This window comes from Heterodontus francisci, chromosome 2, assembly GCF_036365525.1.
Source record: "Heterodontus francisci isolate sHetFra1 chromosome 2, sHetFra1.hap1, whole genome shotgun sequence".
Taxonomy (NCBI): Eukaryota; Metazoa; Chordata; class Chondrichthyes; order Heterodontiformes; family Heterodontidae; genus Heterodontus; species Heterodontus francisci.
The window spans coordinates 213,584,055-213,605,652 of NC_090372.1; positions in this window are offsets into that span (position 1 = coordinate 213,584,055).

Consider the following 21,598-nt stretch of genomic DNA (forward strand, 5'->3'; position numbering starts at 1 on the left):
CTAACGACCTTATCTACCTGTGCTGCTGCCTTCAGTGATCTATGGACAAGTACACCAAGGTCCCTCTGACCTTCTGTACTTCCTAGTGTCCTACCATCCATTGTATATTCCCTTGCCTTGTTGGTCCTCCCAAAATGCATCACCTCACACTTCTCAGGATTAAATTCCATTTGTCACTGCTCCGCCCATTTTACCAGCCTATCTATATCGTCCTGTAATCTAAGGCTTTCCTCCTCACTATTTATGACACCACTAATTTTCGTGTCATCTGTGAACTTACTGATCGTACCTCCTATATTCACGTCTAAATCATTAATGTGCACTACAAATAGCAAGGGTCCCAGAACTGATCCCTGCGGTAAGCCACTGGTCACAGGCTTCCACTCGCAGAAACAACCCTCGACCATCACCCTCTGCCTCCTGACACTCAGCCAATTTTGGATCCAATTTGCCAAATTGCCCTAGATCCCATGGGCTCTTACCTTCTTAACCAATCTCCCATGCAGGACCTTAGCAAAAGCCTTACTGAAGTCCATGTAGGCTACATCAACTGCTTTACCCTCATCTACACATCTAGTCACCTCCTTGAAAGATTCAATCAAGTTAGTTAGACACGATCTCCCCCTGACAAAGCCATGCTGACTATCCCTGATTAATCCCTGCCTCTCCAAGTGGAGATTAATCCTGTCCCTCAGAATTTTTTCCCAATAGTTTCCCAACCACTGATGTTAGACTCACCGGCCTGTAATTACCTGGTTTATCCTTGCTACCCTTCTTGAATAATGGCACCACATTCACCATTCTCCAGTACTCTGGTACCTCTCCTGTGGCCAGAGAGGATTTGAAAATTTGTGTCAGAGCCCCTGCTATCTCCTCCCTTGCCTCACATAGCAGCCTGGGATCCATCTCATCTGGGCCTGGGGATTTATCCACTTTTAAGCCCGCTAAAACAGCTCATATTTCCTCCCTTTCAATACTAATATGTTCAAGTATATCGCAATCCCCCTCCCTGATCTCTACACCTACATCGTCCTTCTCCATAGCGAACACAGATGAATAATAATCATTTAAAACCTCACCTATGTCCTCTGGCTCCACACAAAGATTGCCACTTTGGTCCCTAATGGGCTCTACTCTTTCCCTGGTTATCCTCTTGCCCTTAATATACTTATAAAAATGTCTTAGGATTTTCATTTATCTTGCCCGCCAGTGTTTTTTCATGCCCCCTCTTCGCTCTCCTAATTACTTTCTTAAGTACACTCTCTATACTCATCTAGAGCCTCCGCTGTTTTCAGTGCTCCGAATCTGCCATAAGCCTCCTTTTTTTTCCTGATCCAATCCTCTATATCCCTTGACATTCAGGGTTCCCTGGACTTGTCGGTCCTACCTTTCACCTTAACGGATACATGTTGGCTCTGAACTCTCACTATTTCCTCTTTGAATGACTCCCACTAGTCCAATGTAGACTTTCTTACAAGTAGCTGCTCCCAGTCCACTTTGGCCAGATGCTGTTTTATCATACTGAAATCGGCCTTCCCCCAATTCAGTACCTTTATTTCCAGTCCGTCTTTGTCCTTTTCCATAACTATCTTAAATCTTAGAGTTATGGTCACTATCCCCGAAATGCTCCCCCACTGACATTTCTATCACTTGTCCAGCTTCATTCCCTAGGATTAGGTCCAGTACTGCCCCTCCTCTTGTAGGACTTTCTGCGTACTGGCTCAAAAAGCTCTCCTGTATGCATTTTAAGAAATCCGCCCCCACTTAAGCCTTTTGCACTAAGACTATCCCAGTTGATGTTAGGGAAGTTGAAATCCCCTACTATTATTACCATATTATTTTTACACCTCTCTGAGATTTGCCAACAGATCTGCTCCTCCATTTCTCCCTGACTGTTTGGAGGCTTGTAGTACACTCCCAGCCAAGTGATTGCCCCCTTTTTGTTTTTAAGTTCTACCCATATGGCCTCATTTGACAAACCTCCTAAGATATCATCCCTCCTTACTACAGTAATTGACTCCTTGATCAACAGTGCAATATCACCGCCTCTTTTATCCCCTTCCCTGTCATGCCTGAAGATTCTCTACCCTGGAATATCGAGCTGCCAGTCCTGCCCCTCCCTCAACCATGTCTCTGTAATAGCAATTAAATCATATCCCATGTGCTAATCAATGCCCTCAATTTATCTGCCTTACTAGTAGGACTCCTTGCATTAAAATAGATGCAATCCAGCCTTGCATTTTTCACTTGTGCCTTAACAGGTCTATATTTCCTCTGCCTTCCAGACTATTTTTGATATTATTTTGATATATTTTTGATCTATAAGGTGCCAAGGACTATGCGGGGCAGGCAGGAAAGTGGAGTTAAGGCCACAATCAGATCAGCCATGATCTTATTAAATGGCAGAGCAGGCTCGAGGGGCCGAATGATCTAATCTTGTTCCTATTTCTTATGTTCTTAAGCATATAAGACAACTAACGGCCCAAATATCATAGCTCTGCCATTGAAGTACCATTTTTAAAAGCCATTTGAATAAAATGTTCCACCAACTAATATGTGAAGCAACATGTAAAACATTATGATTTTCCTCTGAAGAATTTTCAGAATATGTTTGCACCTTGCCTGTTTATAGTGAAATGATGGATTTCTTGTTGGAATTTGTACAGACGGGAAAAGGGAAAAAAGGACCCCCATGTCTCTCCAGAAGAATTGAGATGTGCTTCATCTGAAGGCCTGAACAAGGTACAAATCCAGTTATAAGAATATATGTCTGAGGATGCGACTGACACATGGCTTTGCAAAGCGATTGCGCTGAATGCAAGAACTGTTATCTTTCCTTTGCGGGATTTTAGATCAGGTAAATCGCAACTTAAAAATCGCCTTGGCCAGCTGTGACTCTAGAGATGAACATGTAAAAACACCCTTTGCTCTGAGACAGTTAGTCTGTAGGTAACCTATATAGATAATTGGCTGCATGCTATCAGACATAGTCATTGTATTGAATAGGACATAAGTCCTAAATGAGATTTCAGTGTTGTTTCAATCTCTGTCTGACCAACTAAAACAAAACCAATTCTCTGTATACATTGCTACTTTATGTGAATTTCTCTTGGCAATAGCTATCACAAAATGTAATTTCTTTTGTCAGAGTATCACAGATATGAACATCACTAAGAGATACGATTCCTGGACTGTTAACTCATTGCTTACTGTGATGCATTATTTCTCAGAAAGTGTTTGTTCTTTAAAAGGACTGCTTTCACATCAAAGGAGGAGGCACCCTTGGAATCCGAGGACTCTCTCCAGGCATTGAATCTTCAGTTCACCTCTATGTGCAAGGGTGGATAATCAGAGTGCCACAGGACATGAGACATACAAGAATCATGTGGGTTCAACTCAATTTGTAATAGTGCCAGTCTGATTACTGTAGTTAGTATCTTTCCAATCTTTTGTATGTAAATCTGGATAAGCTGTCTTGGTCTATACAATGACCCAGTGGCATGCCATTTTTGCGACCTTCAAGGCAACAGGAAATGTTAACAAGGGGAATGTCCTACGTATTCTCCAGTTAGTGACATATCACAATAATGGAGTTCAGTGTTAAAGTTGGGTATACCAGCTCATACCCAGCAGCAAATTAAAACACAGATTTTAGAATGAGAGCCTTGGTTCGGTTATTGAACTGTACTAGACAATAAACAAGAAAGTACTGGCAGAGGAAACAAAAGCCAAAATGTAAGTGTCACAGTGCAGAAACTCCACTGTACAAGGATTTTGGGATGGTGCGCAGATCAACTGAACTGAACTACTGTACCTGCAGAATGCTCACTGCTTGTATCGTTGAAAAAAATGTTGTTCATGGTGTGGAGTTTGGGACAATACAGATTATTTGTTCCTCTCCAAGTGGAACCATTTAGTTTCCAGTGAGTGAACTGAGATTATAATTTGCTAGGAATGTTTAGGGTGTACATGTCCTGCTAATTGAAGAGGTTCCCTTTGAAGTCTTCATTTGCCCATTGTGCTAAATTCTTTCACATATTCAGTTTCTAATACCCTGATAACAGCCAATGCTGTCAAAATGGGGAAATGGAAGAATTAGGGAGGATTATGTAGCATGTATTCAGAACAGACATCAACTCAGGCAGTTTCACTAATCCAACAGCTGCAGAGATTTGTTTAATCTCAGGCTTCGGTACCATTCAAGTTTCTATGGCGTTGCTGAGAAGGCCCGCATTTATTGCCTGTCCTGACCTGCCTTGAGAAGGTGGTGGTGGCCCATTTTCTTGAATTGATTAGTGGTTTGGATACAACTTGAGTGGCTTGTTAGGCCACTTCACAGGAGTTGAGTCACTACGGTGTTGTGGGACTGGAGTCACAGACGTCAGACCGGGTAAGGGCAAGAATGGCTGATTTCCTACCCGAAAGGACATTAGTGAACTAGTTGGATTTTTACAACAGTTCAACAGCTTCTTGCCAGACATTGAGAATTTGAATTCAAATTCTCAAATTGCGTTAATGGGATTTAAACTCACGTTTTTTGGATTATTTGACCGGGTTTCTGGATTACTAGTTCAGTTATACAACCACTGCATGATCAGATGCATATCTATGTGTTTCATTAAAGTATAGTATTACAGTAACAGCAGAAACAGAAACAGAGAGGGTAGGGTAGAGGTGTAAATAAACACACGTGTGCACACACATGCATATACACACAGATACACATATGCACACCCGTACACACAAACACATACATATGTGCAAACACGCATCTGCGCACACGCATGTACACACGTAGATGTACGCAACTCCAATGCAAGAGCCAGAAACAAACTGTGAACAGATCCTGCTTTAACTTCAAACAGGAACAGATTATTACAGATTGTACTGTCCCTTTTGAAACAGTCTACTATTTGACACAGTTTATGTTCTTTACGTCAGTAACACAACTCTGATAAACAGATAAAGGTTGGCTAGAAATTATTTCTTATTTACAGTTCCTTTTCTTTTCTTCTACATCCTTAATTTCCCACAGCTCCCAAGGCAGTAGATAATCTCTTCACAGGGTTTTTACAATACTATTTGAGCTGGCCACAGGTGAATGTAAGAGCACCACTAAGGTGAACAACTCAACCTGCAAACATTTGACAGCAAAAAACTATCTGCCATCACTCTGTAATGCAGTATATTTGTATACAGATATCCCATTACCCTTAGATTCGGATTCAGTAACAGTGGCTTTTAAAGGAAAATAATACAAAACATTTGCCATCAAATTTCTTAAAGGTAGAGACTCAAGTTGGGAAACAACATAGAAACCAGCAACTCTGTGGTCGTGCACAGACTGGCTATTCTTCAATGTGAGCCTGGGCAGAAGCCAGCAAGCTAGTCAACCATAAGAGCCATCATAGCCAAGCTCAGTTCTGTCCAGCATCCAAATCCACATTTCCAAGCCAGGAGGGTGGGGTGAAGGGGATGGCAAGGGGGTGCGGGGGGGGGGGTGGCGGGGAGATTAAACTGTAAACAGGAACAGAAAAGCACAGCTAATCTTTCTCCTGCCAGCCAGAGGACGCTAAGGCCAAATGCACTGTTGCCACAGGAAGGGTCATGTCTGGCTTTTAAAATGCAAAGTTGCTAACTTCTATTGTAGCTGTCATGTAATGGTTACGTTGGGGAGCCCCAAAGAAAGTGCATAAAGCCTGGCTTAATGTTATGTCACACAACACCTTCCACTAGCAGGGCTGGGTATTTGGGCATGATCAGAAAACATGGAACTTTGTGCCCTCCCCTCCACAGTCCCCATCAGACTCCGAGATGCTACCTGTCCATGCGGAAAGAGGTATGGAGGTGTCAGGAAGTTAACTTTAATGTTAATTTTTAATTGTCTTACAAGTTGAGACTGCATGTTATTTCATTGTTAAATTTCAAATCACTGTTAAGGAAGGTTTCAGTCCGGGTTCCTCTCCAAAGACTATCTGTGCTGCATAACAGGTACAGTAGCATAGTGGTTATGTTACTGGACTAGTAATCCAGAGAATGTGACAGAATGCTACCATGGCAGTTTGAGAATGTGAATTCAGTTCTAAGAAACCAGAAATTAGAATTTGGTAAAGTGACCGTGAAGTTGTCAGATTATTGTTGAGATCCAGTTCACTAATGTCCTTTTGAGAAGAAATTCTGCCATCCTAATCCAGTCTTCCCTTTCTTTGATCATGCTTTTCGCCACCTGTCTTAATATCTCCTTATGTGGCTCGGTGTCAAAAATTTGTTCAATAACGTACCTGTGAAGCGCTCTACAATGTTTAACTATGTTACACAAATGCAAGTTGTTGTTGTTTATATGGGACTCCAATTCCACACCAACATGGTTAATTCTTAACTGCCCTCTGAAGTGATCTACCAAGCCAGTCAATTGTAATGAGGGATGAACAATAAATACCAACCTTACCAGTGATGCCCACATCCCAAGAATAAATAAATATAAAATATATGTAATGCCAGGAACATGAAAATAAAGATTTTGCACAATTTTGAAATTAGATTCACAGTGTCTTCTGCTTTTTATTGGGTTTAGTGGGCCTCTAATGCTGCTGATTTCTGATGCGCACATCCTGTGAAGCTGGTGGTAACTCCAGGGAAAACTTGTCGGAGTCACTAAGGCCAGTCACAGAGAAGATCCACTGGCAATCAGCTGCACATGACATGCACCTCGGGAGCCAAGCCACTCACCTCTAAACCCCATATAAAAGCAGCTATTTGTTTTCTCAGGCCGAGTGGCCATGTGACTTGACTAGTTGACCTCCATAATTAGGAAGAATTTCATTAACCAGCACAAGGTGGTGGCGTTCAGATGTAACTGGAATATGGCTTGAAGGGTACAGGCTTCACATATGAACATAAAAAATTTTCACTAACCTCTTTTGAGTTGCAAGTGAGCAGACAGAGTCAATCATGTTCTGAGGCAGCATTATTTTTCTTAATATATACATATAATGATTTGCTCTATTCCTCTCCTAAAGACACTGACTCCTTGCTGGATGCAGCTCCACAGGCCTCAACAGCCATTCAGTTCCTTGCCTGACTGGCCATTCTCTGTGCGTGCGTCTAGACAGTGAATGCTGGCAGGCTTCTCCCCAAAGTCACCAGTCTTTCCCCACACAGTCAACAGCCTTTCCCACCGCCAATGTTGGCAGGATTCATGCCCACCCCCCACAATGTCACGAGTCTTCCCCCAATGCTGACAGGATTTCCCCACCATGGAGGGCATCAAGCTCAATCCAATCTCAAGCCCATCAGATATTTATCTGCATACAGTCCAGCAAGGGTGGGGGGCAGGGGGGGAGGTCACAGGACAGCTATCAGGAATGGAAACCCTGGCTGATTTACTATCCCCTAACCATTGGGCACTGAAGCCAACTGCACACCCCTAACACCCTAGATTTTTTTATATAAAGTAAAAGGAGCAAGTACTTGATACGTGGTATAGTGCAAGACATCAGAGAATAGCACAACACAGGGTTGAAGCAATCACTTGGATAAAGCCCAGAATGCAGGCCACTTGCTTGCCCTGCTTACTCCAATCGATGACTGAGGATATTAAATTTAACATATCCTCAAAGAAAGGCATGCAAGGGGAGAATGCAGCATGGTGGTGAGGAAACTGAATCCCAACTACCCTTGCTCCTGACTGGCTGGTTTCAAAGGCGCTACTTAAAATTTTTGCTGTGCGCAAATTGGCTGCCCCGTTTCCTAGATTACATCAATGACTATACTTCAAAAGAACTCCGTTGGCTGTAAGGCGCTGTGGGGATGTCCTGAGGTCATGAAAGCTGCTATACAAATGCAACTTAGTCCTTTCTTTCCACATTAAAAAGGCAAGCAGATTAAAGACAGGTCCGGCTTGGGAGGAGCTGCAGCGTTGCTTCCTTGCTCCTCACTAACTGTCTTCCTCTAAAACAGCTTCTTGTGAATTTTACAGTAAACTCCAAAGCAATAAATGCACCTTACTCACTGTATAAGGCAAAGACTAAAGCGTTCACACCATGCTCACTTGAGCATTTCAAATTGGAAAGAGAAATCTTTTCTCTGATTACATCTGGAAAACCACAACAGAATACAATTTTTTTTTAAATTCATTCGGGGAATGTGGGCAACGCTGGCTAGGTCTGCATTTATTGCCCATCCCTAATTGCCCTCGAGAAGGTGGTAGTGAGCTACCTTCCTGAACCTCTGCAGTCTTTGGGGTGTAGGTACACCAACAGTGCTATCAGAAAGGGAGTTCCAGGATTTTGACCCAGCGACAGTGAAGAAACGACAATATAGTTCCAAGTCAGGATGCTCTGTGACTTGGAAGGGAACTTGCAGGTGGTGGTGCTCCCATGCATCTGCTGCCCTTGTCCTTCTAGGTGGTAGAAGTTGAGAGGTAGGAAGGTGCTGTCAAAGGAGTCTTGGTGAGTTGCTGCAGTGCACCTTCACACTAACACAAAAGGGGACTACATACTTTTGAATCCCAAAGCCATAAAGTCTCTTCCTACCTTCAAAGCAACATTTGTTACAACAGCTATCAGACAGAGCACTTTCATCAACTTTCAGCTGAAAATACGTCTGGAATCATGCATTGCTCACATGCTCGGTGTACGTACAATACATTTACAATAATAATCTTCTGAAAATCTCAGATTTAATACTAGAAAATCAATCCTTGGTTTCGTCTCATTTTTCCAGATTATTTTCTCTCCTTCCGTCTGCCACTCCTGAAGACTTGGACACCTTGCTGAGTCCTCTGGTTACTAATTCTTTTGTCACTGGAAACAGTTTCTACCTACCTATACTATTTTGAACAACTCTACTAAATCTCCCCTTAAACTTCTCTGCTCAAAGGAGAACAATTCCAGCGTCTCTAGTCTCGCCACTTAACTGAAGTCCCTCAGCTTTGGTACAATTCTGATAATTCTCCTCTGCACCCCTTCCGAAGACCCTGACATTCTTCCCAAAGTATGGTGGCCAGAATTGAACACAATACTTTAGCTGAGACCTAGCAGTGAGTTATTAGAGGTTTACATCACCTTCCTTGCCAAAGATCCTGTAGACTTTCTTTTTTGAAAAAAATAACCCTCATCAACTTGGCCTGCCACCCTCAAAGATTTGTGCATGTGACTCCCAGGCATTTCTGTTCCTGCACCCCCTTTAAAATTGTACCATTTAATTGATATTAACCATCCTCATTTTAACTTCCAAAATGCCTCAGCTTCACACATAGAATCTTACAGCACAGAAGGAGGCCATTCGATCTGCCGTGCCAGTGCTGGGTTCTTTGAAAAAACTATCCAATTTATTCCCACTCCCCAGCTTTTCCCCATAACCCTGCAAATTAGTCTCCTTCAAGTACATATCCAATTACTTTTTGAAAGTCTCTATGGAACTTGCCTTTTTAGATAGAGGATTGTTATGATCTGGAATGCACTGTGATAAAATATCACCTTAGAACCCGAGGCCATTCGATCTGCCGTGCCAGTGCTGGGTTCTTTGAAAAAACTATCCAATTTATTCCCACTCCCCAGCTTTTCCCCATAACCCTGCAAATTAGTCTCCTTCAAGTACATATCCAATTACTTTTTGAAAGTCTCTATGGAACTTGCCTTTTTAGATAGAGGATTGTTATGATCTGGAATGCACTGTGATAAAATATCACCTTAGAACCCCTCTAGAATTTTTGCCAATCATCTCTGGTTAATTACCCACTTACCAAAGGAAACAGTTTCTCCCTCCTTGCTCTATCGGAACCCATCAAAATTTTCAGTACCTTTATTAGTTTCTCCTTAACCTTCTCTGCTCGGAGAGCAATGCCAGCTTCCCCAATCTCTCCACATAACTGAAATTCACCCATCCCTGGTATCATTCTGGTAAACCTCCTCTATACCCTCTCCAAGGCCCTGACATCCTTCCTGAAATGGAGTGCCCAGAATTGTGTACAATATTCCAGCTGCGGTCTAACCAGTGAATGACAAAGGTTTTGCATGCTTTTGTATTCAATGGCTCTATTTAAAAAGGCAAGTATCCTGTGTGTTTTCTTAACTGCCTTATCAATTTGCCCTACCACCTTCAAAGACTTGTGAATATGCACTCCCAGGTTCCTCTGCACTTACACCCTGCTCAAAATAGTACATTTAGATTATACTGCCTCCTCATGTTGTTTTGCCCCAAGTGCATCACTTCACACTATCTGCTTTGAATTGGATCTGCCAAGTATCTGCCCATTTCACCAGATCATCTATGTTCTCCTCAGGTCTGCTACTATCCTCCTCACTATTTACTATGTTGCCGTTTTTATCAATAGCAAAATTTCAAACTGTACTCCCTATTATGCCCAAGTCATTTATATACAAGAAAAGCAATGGTTCGAATACTAATACCTATTGACTATCCTTTTACTGTTTGTTTATTTATCAAAAACTTTAATGTAATTTGAGTACAGGAGCAAGGATGTCTTACTGCAGTTATACAGGGCCTTGGTGAGACCACATCTGGAGTACTCTGCGCAGTTTTGGTCTCCTTATCTGAGGAAGGATGTTCTTCCATGGAGGGAGTGCAAAGAAGATTTACTTGGCTGATTCCTGGGATGGCAAGATTGATGTATGAGGAGAGATTGGATTGACTTGGCCTATATTCACTAGAGTTTAGAAGAATGAGAGGGGATCTCATAGAAACCTATAAAATTCTAACAGGACTAGACAGGCTATGTGCAGGGAGATTGTTCCCGATGGCTGGGGAGTCCAGAACCAGGGGTCACAGTCTCAGGATACGGGGTATGCCATTTAGAACCAAAATGAGGAGAAATTGCTTCACTCAGAGGTTGGTGAACCTGTGGAATTCTCTACCGCAGAAGGCAGTGGAGGCCAAATCATTAAACATATTCAGGAAGGAGATAGATATATTTCTTAACGCCAAAGGGATCAAGGGATATGGGGAGAAAGCAGGAACAGGGTACTGAATTAGACGATCAGCCATGATCTTTTTTGAATGGCGGAGCAGGCCTGAAGGGCCGAAAGGCCTATTCCTGCTCCTGTTTTCGATGTTCCCTTTTACGTTACCCTCTAATCTTTTCTCATTCACTCGTTTTGCCCCTCTTATTTCATTTTTCAGTTCTCCTCTGTACTTTCTGAAAACAAACATTTAATCCAAAAGAATGAGAGAGATAGGCATTGTAAATGATTCATATTACATCTGATAGCTATTACACAGTTCAATACAAAAGCAGGGCCAGTTGCTTTTTCTCCAGCTCATGTCACAGCTTTAATTTACAAGATGGTAAGAGTGCCATGGAGGGCAATCCTGTAACGTAAACACAAGTCCGAGGCTTCTCGGAAAGGGGTTTTCCTGCTGCATTTTGGCAGTTTGCTGCACATTAGCAGTTTGGCCTCATCAGTCATTTTTGGTCTTGAATGCAGTCCAGCATAGGCCAGCATTGTGTGCCTGGTATTTGGAGACCTCTCCAGCATTGGCAAGATCCCCACCTGAGTGGCAAATACAACTTGGCATTAACCGCACATGCACAAGGTTCCTGTGGGTATAGCTACTATAAAGTCACATTTGCAGCTTCAAAGCAAAGCATACCTGCATAAATCTCTCACAGTGTTAATGTTAAATTCACCTCCCAGGATAAAGTGGAGGGAGTGGCCTAAAGAGAATCATATGATGTTACGGAACCACTACTAATGAAAAGGATTTTGTATTATTAATGTGGTGGGGGACTTCTACATTGGAACTTCATGAATAACACCGTGAATAACAAGCAGGAGTTGCAAGCCAAGCTTCTCAAAACTGCTGAGAATAAATCAAAAGTTCTGAAACTTCATCGCAGGCTCATTTCTTTGCTTAAGTTCAATAACATTGAAGAGAAATTCACCCTTGGGGACCAAGGTTTAATCCTATTCAGACTGATAGGATGATAGCATTCTCTCTGCAACTTGTAAGGATCTTAAATAAAACGGGTTTGGGCTGTGGGAATAAAAACTGTTGCACAATACTGAACTAAATGGTCAGGAAATCTCACTGACTGGAATGTGAGGAATGGAAAAATGTCAGTGGTGCAAGAGGGAACATTAATCGTCAGTCCTGACTCAGTGGTAATACTCTCGTCTCTGAGTCAGGAGATTGAAGGTTCGAGTTCCTCTCTAGGCTGACACTCCATTACAGTACTGAAGGAGTGCTGCACTACTGGAGGTGCCATCTTTCGGATGAGATGCTAAATCGAGTTCCCGTTTGCCCTTTCAAGTGGGCATAAAAGATTGTGTGGCATGATTTTGAAAAGGAGCAGGGGAGTTTTCTCCAGCGTTTTGGCCAATATCTATTCCTCAACCAACGTCAAAAAAATAGATTATCTGGCCAATAAAGGTTTGTGGGAGCTTGCTGTACACGAATTGGCGTCTGCATTTCCAACAATACAACAGCAGCTACATTTCAAAAATACTTCATTGGTTGCAAGGCACTTTGGGACATCCTGAGGGCAGTGAAAGGAGCTATATAAAGGCAAGTCTTCCTTTTCTTTGGAGTCTGGGCCTGAGGCAGAATTTATACTGTTACATCAAACCTATGCTGTATCAGACTAGGGAGAATGATGGGAGAAATAATTACCAAAAATGAAAAGGATTGCATTCCCCAAATTGAATGCACCTTACTCTCGATTACCACAAAACAATCACAATAACAAGAACTACAAATATAGGTTGCTACTTTCAATGACACTCCAATATCCTGACAGCATCTATTCATTGCACATACATAACAACCTCCTACACAAAGCGAAACAACTGCAGTTTCATGTACACTGTACAGATAAAGTACTGGCCTTTATTGGTTAAGTGTAGGGAAATTGAATTTGGCAAGCCTTCCATTTAAATTAAAGTTAAATAAATAAATACATTCCCTAGGTCAATCTATATCAGGTGCACAACTCATGAGAAAATTAGCACCTGGCATAAACCAGATTTCAATAATAGAGTATCACACTAATGCACTCAGAAAGGACAATATTCTTCCATCAACATCTGCACAGATCATATTTGTCCCTTCTAGCTGTTCATCAAGTATGCGTGTGTGCATAGGAACCACATCAAGTCTGTGGTTTCCTTGGAGAACCTCAATGGCTATTTTAAAAGCTTATTTGTGGTATTCAAATTCCATAGAGATTGAAGCTCACAAAAAATCCGCTTGCATCATTATTTCAGCTCTGATGAAGGGCCCGAAACACTAAGTAGAATTTGGGCCAGTCAGTTACAAATGAATGGCATTCAACATTCATTACACTTGCCCACAGAATTAATGTGGGCTTTTGCACTGTGATTTGCTGTTATTAGAGAGCCGAAACTGCACTGTGCCCTCTACAAGGGATCTGGGACCTATGTGAACAGGGTAAGCAACGGCGCGTCTCCTCAGACTATCAGATGGAGAATCTTTACTGAAGCATGCAGCGTCTAAACTAGGGCATGTAAGTTGTAATATTTAATTCAACGTAAAATTATGTATAGAAAGTGAAATAAAGAGAGGGAAAGAAAATGGGATTGAGAGGGATATAAAAGATATAGAAAGAAAAAGTTCAAAATAAATTTTAAACTTATTCAATCTCCAATAATAATTAAAATCTGAAGGAAGGACCCCAAGCTGTTTTTATGGAATCCTCCTCACCGTGAACTAAAATATATGTATACGTTTCACTTTTTAGAAGATCTACATATAATCAGATAGTGCCTTACTGCATCTCTCAGTAATAACTCAATAACTTCACAGGTTTTGCAGTGTTATGAAAAAATGACACTTTTATATCAGCAAATGCAGCAGCCATTTTATACCCAGCAAAATCCCACAATTGGAGATAAATAAAAACAAAATACTGCGGATGCTGGAAATTTGAAATAAAAACAGGAAGTGCTGGAAATACACAGCAGGTCAGGCAGCATCTGTGGAGAAAGAAACAGTTAACGTTTCAGGTCTGTGACTTTTCATCAGAACTACTGCCAGACCTGCTGAGTATTTCCAGCACTTTGTTTTTATTACTGAGATAAATAAAGTTTATCTCTATTTTGTCAGTCTCAGTTGAGGGAGAAACCTTTGGCCAACAGAATTCCCTACTGTTCTTTGAATATTGCAATGGAATCTTTAAACCATCCACTTGAAGATGCAGACTTGGTTTCACCTCCAACAATGCAACACTCCCTCAGTCAGCACTGTATTGTCTGTTGCACAGGTAAGACACGAATCCATGACCTTCTGACTCAATAGGTGAGAATGATAACTACTCCACGTTGACACATATCACAGAGTTATAATATAGAGAGCTGCATTAGCAGAGGATTTGCAGCTGTTAACTTATCCTTAGCCTCGGTCAGAATGTATGCATTCTGGAGCGGAGAAAGCAAGGGCATCGGGGAATGTTCAGTTAAAAAGAATCATGACTGAATACAGAATGATACTCCACAGTTGAAAAGTCCGCTACATACTCTGTCTAGGTTCACACACGACAATGGTGGCCAAGACATCAGAGAGCATCCAAGAGAGGTTAGCCCAGCAAGAGGTCAATACAAAGAGGAAAGAAGGGAAGAAAATACCAGAACAGAGCTATCAATATTTTGTGCTGCACAAGCCAAAATTTTTTCTTTGTAAACAGGGCCATGAAAACTGCATTTATGACAACACTCTCCAATTTCAGCAAGGTTTTCAATTACATCTCTTAAACCATTTAAAAATAAATACGAACATTTACAAGAAAACAAACTCTCGAGTTCAAAGCCATCAGTCTCTGAAGATAATGTCTCTTTAACCAGAGTAGGGTGGATACAGTTGAGGTTTGGCAAGTTATTCCCAATGGCTGTTTCTCATTGCATATTTGTTAAAAATTATCCTCACTCACTCTAATGTTGCTTCCCATAGATGGGAAATATCAAATGAATAAAACAAGGAGCTGACTGACCATTGTTGCAGCACAAAAAAAGCCTCGTTTCTCACGTTCACCTGCTCACCCAAACAGTTCCACAAATCTGCTTTTCTTCCTTTCAACCGGGAAGAGAAAATTAGAAAGGATAGAAGCCAAATTTATAGCTATAATCTAAATTCCGATGAGTAACTCTGGAGCTCCAGACTTGAAGGGGAATGCAGATTGGCAAGTAGGTGGCAAGTAGGAAACAATGGGAATACTAACACTTACATGCCTTTGTTGAAAAATTCAGATTCCTTGTGCATCTTCAGTATCAAAATCCCATTAGAATTTTTTTCTCCAACAGACCTGGAAGCATAAAGCAGCTGTGTGTCTTGGACCCCATGTTTATGGGGCACAGACCACCCATTTGTTTCCTGAACGATCACAAGCTCAACAGCGTGACTGCTTTTGGGGCATATTTCATGCTTCAGAAAAATGTGCCACTTTCATAGCCAACATGCCACCAACAGATTGCCTAACCCAAGACACCATGACAAAAGATGTTACAGTGCACGCAAACAAAATAATTAATTGTGAATATTCCAAGTTCTCTTGACCTATACAATCCAAGAGCAAGTAAATTACAGTTAGGTTTTTGAAAAAAGATCCATTTTATATACTAGATCTTACAATTACTATTCACTCTGTCTAATCTCAAAGAATCATGAGGAATGAAACCGTGAAGTCGGCATATACAAGGTACAAAGACATTCTTTAGCGCTAAATTATTCAAGTGTGTTAAACTGGCATTTAAGTTAATTATGGGTGTACGTGGGGTAGTAAGTCATCTGAATAAAACCTAGAAAAATCCAATACTCTCCCCATGTTTTAAAAGGAATTTGCACAGTTTAACTGCAGAAAGGTTGACTCCATTCCAATTGCAATCGGTCAGGACTCATTTTAATGAAAAGCAGCCTTCAGTAGAGGTTGGGAACCCAAATTGTACAGCATTACCTCCTCTGGATTATCCCTATAAAAGGAAAAGAACAGGACTATAAGCATTTTAGCAAATTAACCTCACTCGGGCAATATAAAGGCCAACAGTCACTTTTAAAAAAAAAGATATTTTTGGAAATGTATTTTTGTCCCAATCATAGTGACTGGCATGTGGTCCTGTGAACAGAATATTCTTCTAATTTTTGGCACTTCTGTTGGAATCACACATAGGTTAGCTGCTGAGTATAGCTTTCTGTACACAATTAATCTCAAGACGATAAGAACACCCCATGCTACACCACTGACATTTGTATTTCCTAAACCAGCTCTGAGTGACTGACAATTTGTGACAATTATGGGCAATACACTAGGAAGGTACTAGAAATTCTGTTCAGCCTCCCCAACTGTATTTTACATGTACAATTCATAGCTAGAAAAACAAGCGGACTTTTATTCTGCACTTGAATGTGATACTTCAAAGCATGTGTAAAGCTTCCCTTTTTTCCATGTGTAAAAGCTACAGAGCAAGTTCTGAACATCTGTAATTTCACGAGTTACTTCATATGGTAAATTTTGCAGCTACTCACAAAGCCTCTGATTCTGTCAAAAAAATTACATTAAAAATGTATCAAATGCTGGAAATGTTCAGCAGGTCTGGCAGGAGCTCTGATGAAAGGTCACAGACCTGAAACATTAATTCTGTTTCTCTCTCTGCAGATGCTACCTGACCTGCTGAGTATTACAAGCACTTCCTATTTTTATTTCAGGTTTCCAGCATCCATAGTATTTTGTTTTAAAAAAAAATTACATGCTGGCCAGCATTTGGGAAGGGAAACTAATGTGAATTACAAACATTACTAACAATAAATTATGACAAGTAATGAATTATAAAAATATGACTGTGTATAGGCTACTTCTCAACCTCAGTTGGCTGATTCGCCGATGATGTGAATCTCAAGTCATGTTCTTTGCACCATTCATCCAACTAAACAACACAGCCAGATAACTGGCATGGAACAAAGGGTACAGAGTAATGCTAAAAGAAAAACTTACATTTATATAGCACCTTTTGCAACCACTGAACGTCCCAAAAAGTGCTTTATAGAACATAGAACAGTACAGCACAGTACAGGCCCTTCGGCCCACAATATTCTGCCGATAGCCAATGTAGTAATTTTGAAATGTAGTCACTGTTGTAATGTAGGATACATGACAGGCAATCGGAGTACAGCAAGCACCTACAAACAGCAATATGATAATGGCCAGATAATCTGTTTTTGTTTTGACAATTGAGGGATAAATATTGACCATGTCACAGGGGATAACTCCCCTGCTCTTCTTTGAAATAGTGCCACCTGAGAGGGCAGCGGGGCCTCAGTTTAACATCTCACCCGAAAGACAGCATCTCCAACTAGCACAGCACATCCTCTGTACTGCACTGGAGTGTCAGCCTTGACTTTTGTGCTCAACCCACAACCTTCTGACTAAGAGGCAAGAATGCTACCCACTGAGACACTGCTGACACACTAGCAATAAAACACAAAAGGAGACTTTTACACAAAAATTACAGAGAGATTATGACACAAACCAGCTGATCAGTCCAAGCAGCCCATGTTGGTGTTTGTTCTCCATATAATCAATGGCCCCAATCCAATGTGCTCATCCTGTTCCCTTATCTGTTTCTTTCAACCACCTTTCTAACCTATTTCTGCACGTTGATATTGTCACTGCTGCAGTCACAAACTGGTAGTGCATTCCACAGTCTTAAAACCCTCTGCATAAAAAATCTTCTTGCACCTAAATTCTATGATACTTTGTTCTAGGGCTCTCAACCACTGGAAACAGTCTGTTTCTATCTACTCTGCCTTACCCTCTCTCAATTTTAAACACCTCTATTAAATCACACCTTAATCTCTTTGAACTATTTTGCCACTCAGCATTATATAGCAGTCAATGGTATCACTAAGGCCTCACTCAGGTGCAATGGCATCAAGTGAAATATTACACTACACCCACTCAGATTGTTAAAAATATTCAGGGACGCAATTATAGGTTTTGTCCTGCCAAGCCAGGGTTTTGTTTGTACAGTATATTTAGAGCTGTATAAAAGTAGAGTGAGATACAGGAGGTGGTGGTAGCAGTGATAGCAATTTGGAGGTGCCAAATTAAAATCATCACACAAGAAGAGTATTGGCAAAACCAAGTGTTTAATCTTATGATTTTGCATTATGTCTGGTAACATCAGATAATCAATAATCAAATGCACCAGACAAATATTCAATGCTAGACACAATAACATACAAACAAAACCCACAAATATGCACACAATAAAGTCAATAGTACATCTTTGGGAGCGCAGAAGCCAATTTCTACTCTTGTATACTGCAATGAATCAGCTGCTATCAGTCCCTGGACGACATCCAGTGATAGACCTCTGATCGGCATTATTTGATCCACAATAGGTTAGATCTCTGCAGCAATTTGTCAGTAAGCCTTCAAAGAAGAAAGGATAAACCACAGATAGACAATGATCAGCTTTATCTGGTTAGTTACTGCTGAATATTGACAGAGCAACAATTCAACGCCATCAAATTATTATTCCATTTAGCCTAACACTCCAGGACCCCAGATCATGACAAGCAAGCTAACGTCTCTACATATAGCAAACTCTCAACGTGGATATCGGACACCAGACCAAGGGAGGCACAGAACAGCCCCTTAGAGTCATAATGGCACCGCAGGCTATTCGGCCCATTGAATCCATGCCGACTCTCTCAAGGGCAATCCAATCAGTCCCATTCCCTGGCTTTATCCCCGTAGCCCTGTAAGTTTATTTCCCTCAAGTGCCCATCCAATTTCCTTTTGAAATCAATCAATCATATCCGCTTCCACCACCCTCATCGCAGCGAGTTCCAGGACATTCATCCAGGTTTTACAAAACTTCTAGAAATAAAAGCACTCAGGAGACAGTGCATGGTACAAAGTGTTTTTTAAAAAATGCAAGGACTGATACTTTAAATAATGGTTAGTATTGCATGCACATTCAATGGAAACTAGATTCTAGATCAGGCATTATGCTAACTCCAAACCCAAAGACTTATTCAGCAAAATAATGACCTTACCCAAGGTTTAGTCCAAGTCAGAAATATAAAGCAGCAAAGCTGCGATCAGATCAAGGGTGACACACAAAGAATTAACCTACCTGGACATCTCAAACGCTGACTATACACTTCTACCACTTTCCGTTTTTATTTTGGATTTTGCAGTCGCTCTAATGCAACACACAATATGGATTTTTTCAATCCAAAATCTCAACAACTGAATGGCTTTTTCAGCCGTAGTAATTTGCTCGAAGATTTGTACAATTTGTATGCACACGGGAGACAGTGGGGGCTACAGCTGGAAGAGCTGACGTGTCTGAAGAGGCTGCCTTTGCACACATTGTTCTGCACAGTAAGGAGGCTGTTTCACAGCTCACTGCACACATTTACTATATTTACTTTGTGTCACTTGCTCACACCCTGGACTCCATTTATTGTCTGAAGAAAATAATCCAACAAAATAATAACAAGCATTTTACGGATGCTGTAATGCTTCAAGCAGTCACTAAATTATTCCTTTCATTCTTGTGTTCGGCTAACAGCTAAAGAATCCAATCTTCAAATGTGTTCCCAATATCATTCAAGAACATCCCCATTGACAGCTGTGGTTACTTTGAGAAGGTTTCCCATTATTTTCCAAACTCGGATTATGGGATCAGAAAAAAAAAGCAGGAGGGTCAGTAGAACATAAAAACTTAAGAGATAGGAGCTAGAGTAGGTCATTTGACTCTTCAAGCATGCTCCACCATTCAATAAGATCATGGGTGATCTTCTACCTTAACTCCACCTTCCCGCATGATCCCATAATTCCCTTATTATCCAAAAATATCTCTACCTCTGTCTTGAAAATTCTCAAGAAATGAGCATCCACAGCTCTCTGGGGTAGAGAATTCCAAAGATTCGCAATCCTTTGAGTGAAAAAATTTCTCTTCATCTCTGTCCTAAACAGCTGACCCCCTTATTCTGAGACTCTGACCCCATGTTCTAGGTTCGCCAGCCAGGGGAAACATTTTCTCAGCATCTACCCTGTCAAGCCCTTTAAGAATTTTATATGTTTCAATGTACAAGGATACCTAGGTCCCACTAAATGCAAACATTTCCCTGTCTCACACCATTCAAAAAAATCCTGCTTTTTTACATTTCTTCCCAAAGTGGAAAACGTCACACTTTGCCACATTGTATTCCATCTGCCATGTTCCTGCCACTCACCCACACTGTCGATATCCCTCTGCAGCCTCTTTGTGTCCTCCTAACCACTTACTTTCACACCTAACTTTCTATGGTCAGCAAATTTGAATATATTAAACACATGCCCCTCAACTAAATCATTTATATAGATTGTAAACACCCCCTACTTACGGCTGCCAACCCAAAAATGCCTGTTTATTCCTAACCAATCCTCAATCCATGCTAATACGTTCCCCCCAATCCCACAAGTCCTACTTTTGTGTAATAATCTCCTGCGACACCTTATCGAATACCTTTTGAAAATCCAAAAACACTACCATCCACTGGTTCCCCCTTACATATCCTACTGATTACATCCACAAAAAAAAAAGTTCTGTCAAACAAGGTTTCCCTTTCGTAAATTCATGTTGACTCTTCTTGATCATCTTTTGATTTTCCAAATGCCCTATTACCACATCCCTAATAATAGATTCTAGCACTTTGCCCACTTTGATGTAAGGCTAATTGAGCTATAGCTCCCAGTTTTCTCGCTTCCGTCTTTCTTAAATAGCCAAGTTATGTTTGCTACCTTCCAATCCTCGGGATCTGACTTAGAATCTAAGGAATTCTGGAAGAACAAGGATATTAAAACATCATCCATTGAGATAGCATAATGCCCCATACAATGGGTACCGATCCCAACCACATCACCATGAACCAGAGAAAGGTTATGGCACAGAAAGAGGCCATTCGGCCCATCGTGTCTGCACTGGCTGAAAAAACTAATCCCACCTTCCAGCATCTGGTCCCTAACTGTGCAGGTTACAGCACTTCAGGTGCATGTCCAGGTACCTTTTAAATGAGTTGAGGGTTTCTGCCTCCACCACCGATCCAGGCAGTGAATTCCAGACAGCTTTTCCTCATGTCCCCTCTAATCCTTCTACCAATCACCTTAAATCTGTGCCCCAGTAATTGACCTCTCCTCGAGGGGAAACAGGTCCTTCCTGTCTACTCCATTTAGGCCCCTCATAATTTTATACACCTCAATTAAGTCACCCCTCAACCACCTCTGCGCTTAGGAAAACAACCCTAGCCAATCAATCATTCCTCATAGCTGCAATTTTCAAGCCCTGGCAACATTCTTGTAAACCTCCTCTGTGCTCTCTCCAGAGCAATTATATCCTTCCTGTCATGTAACCAGTGTTCTATACAGTTCCAGCATTACATCCCTGCTTTTGTATTCTATACCTCAAACTAAAAAGAAAAGCATTCCATTTGCCTTTACCACTCTATCTACCTGTCCTGCCATCTTCAGGGACCTGTGGACATGCACTCCTAGGTCTCTCACTTCTACCCCTCTCAATATCCTCCCATTTATTGTGTATTCCCTTGCTTTGTTTGCCCTTCCAAAATGCATTACCTC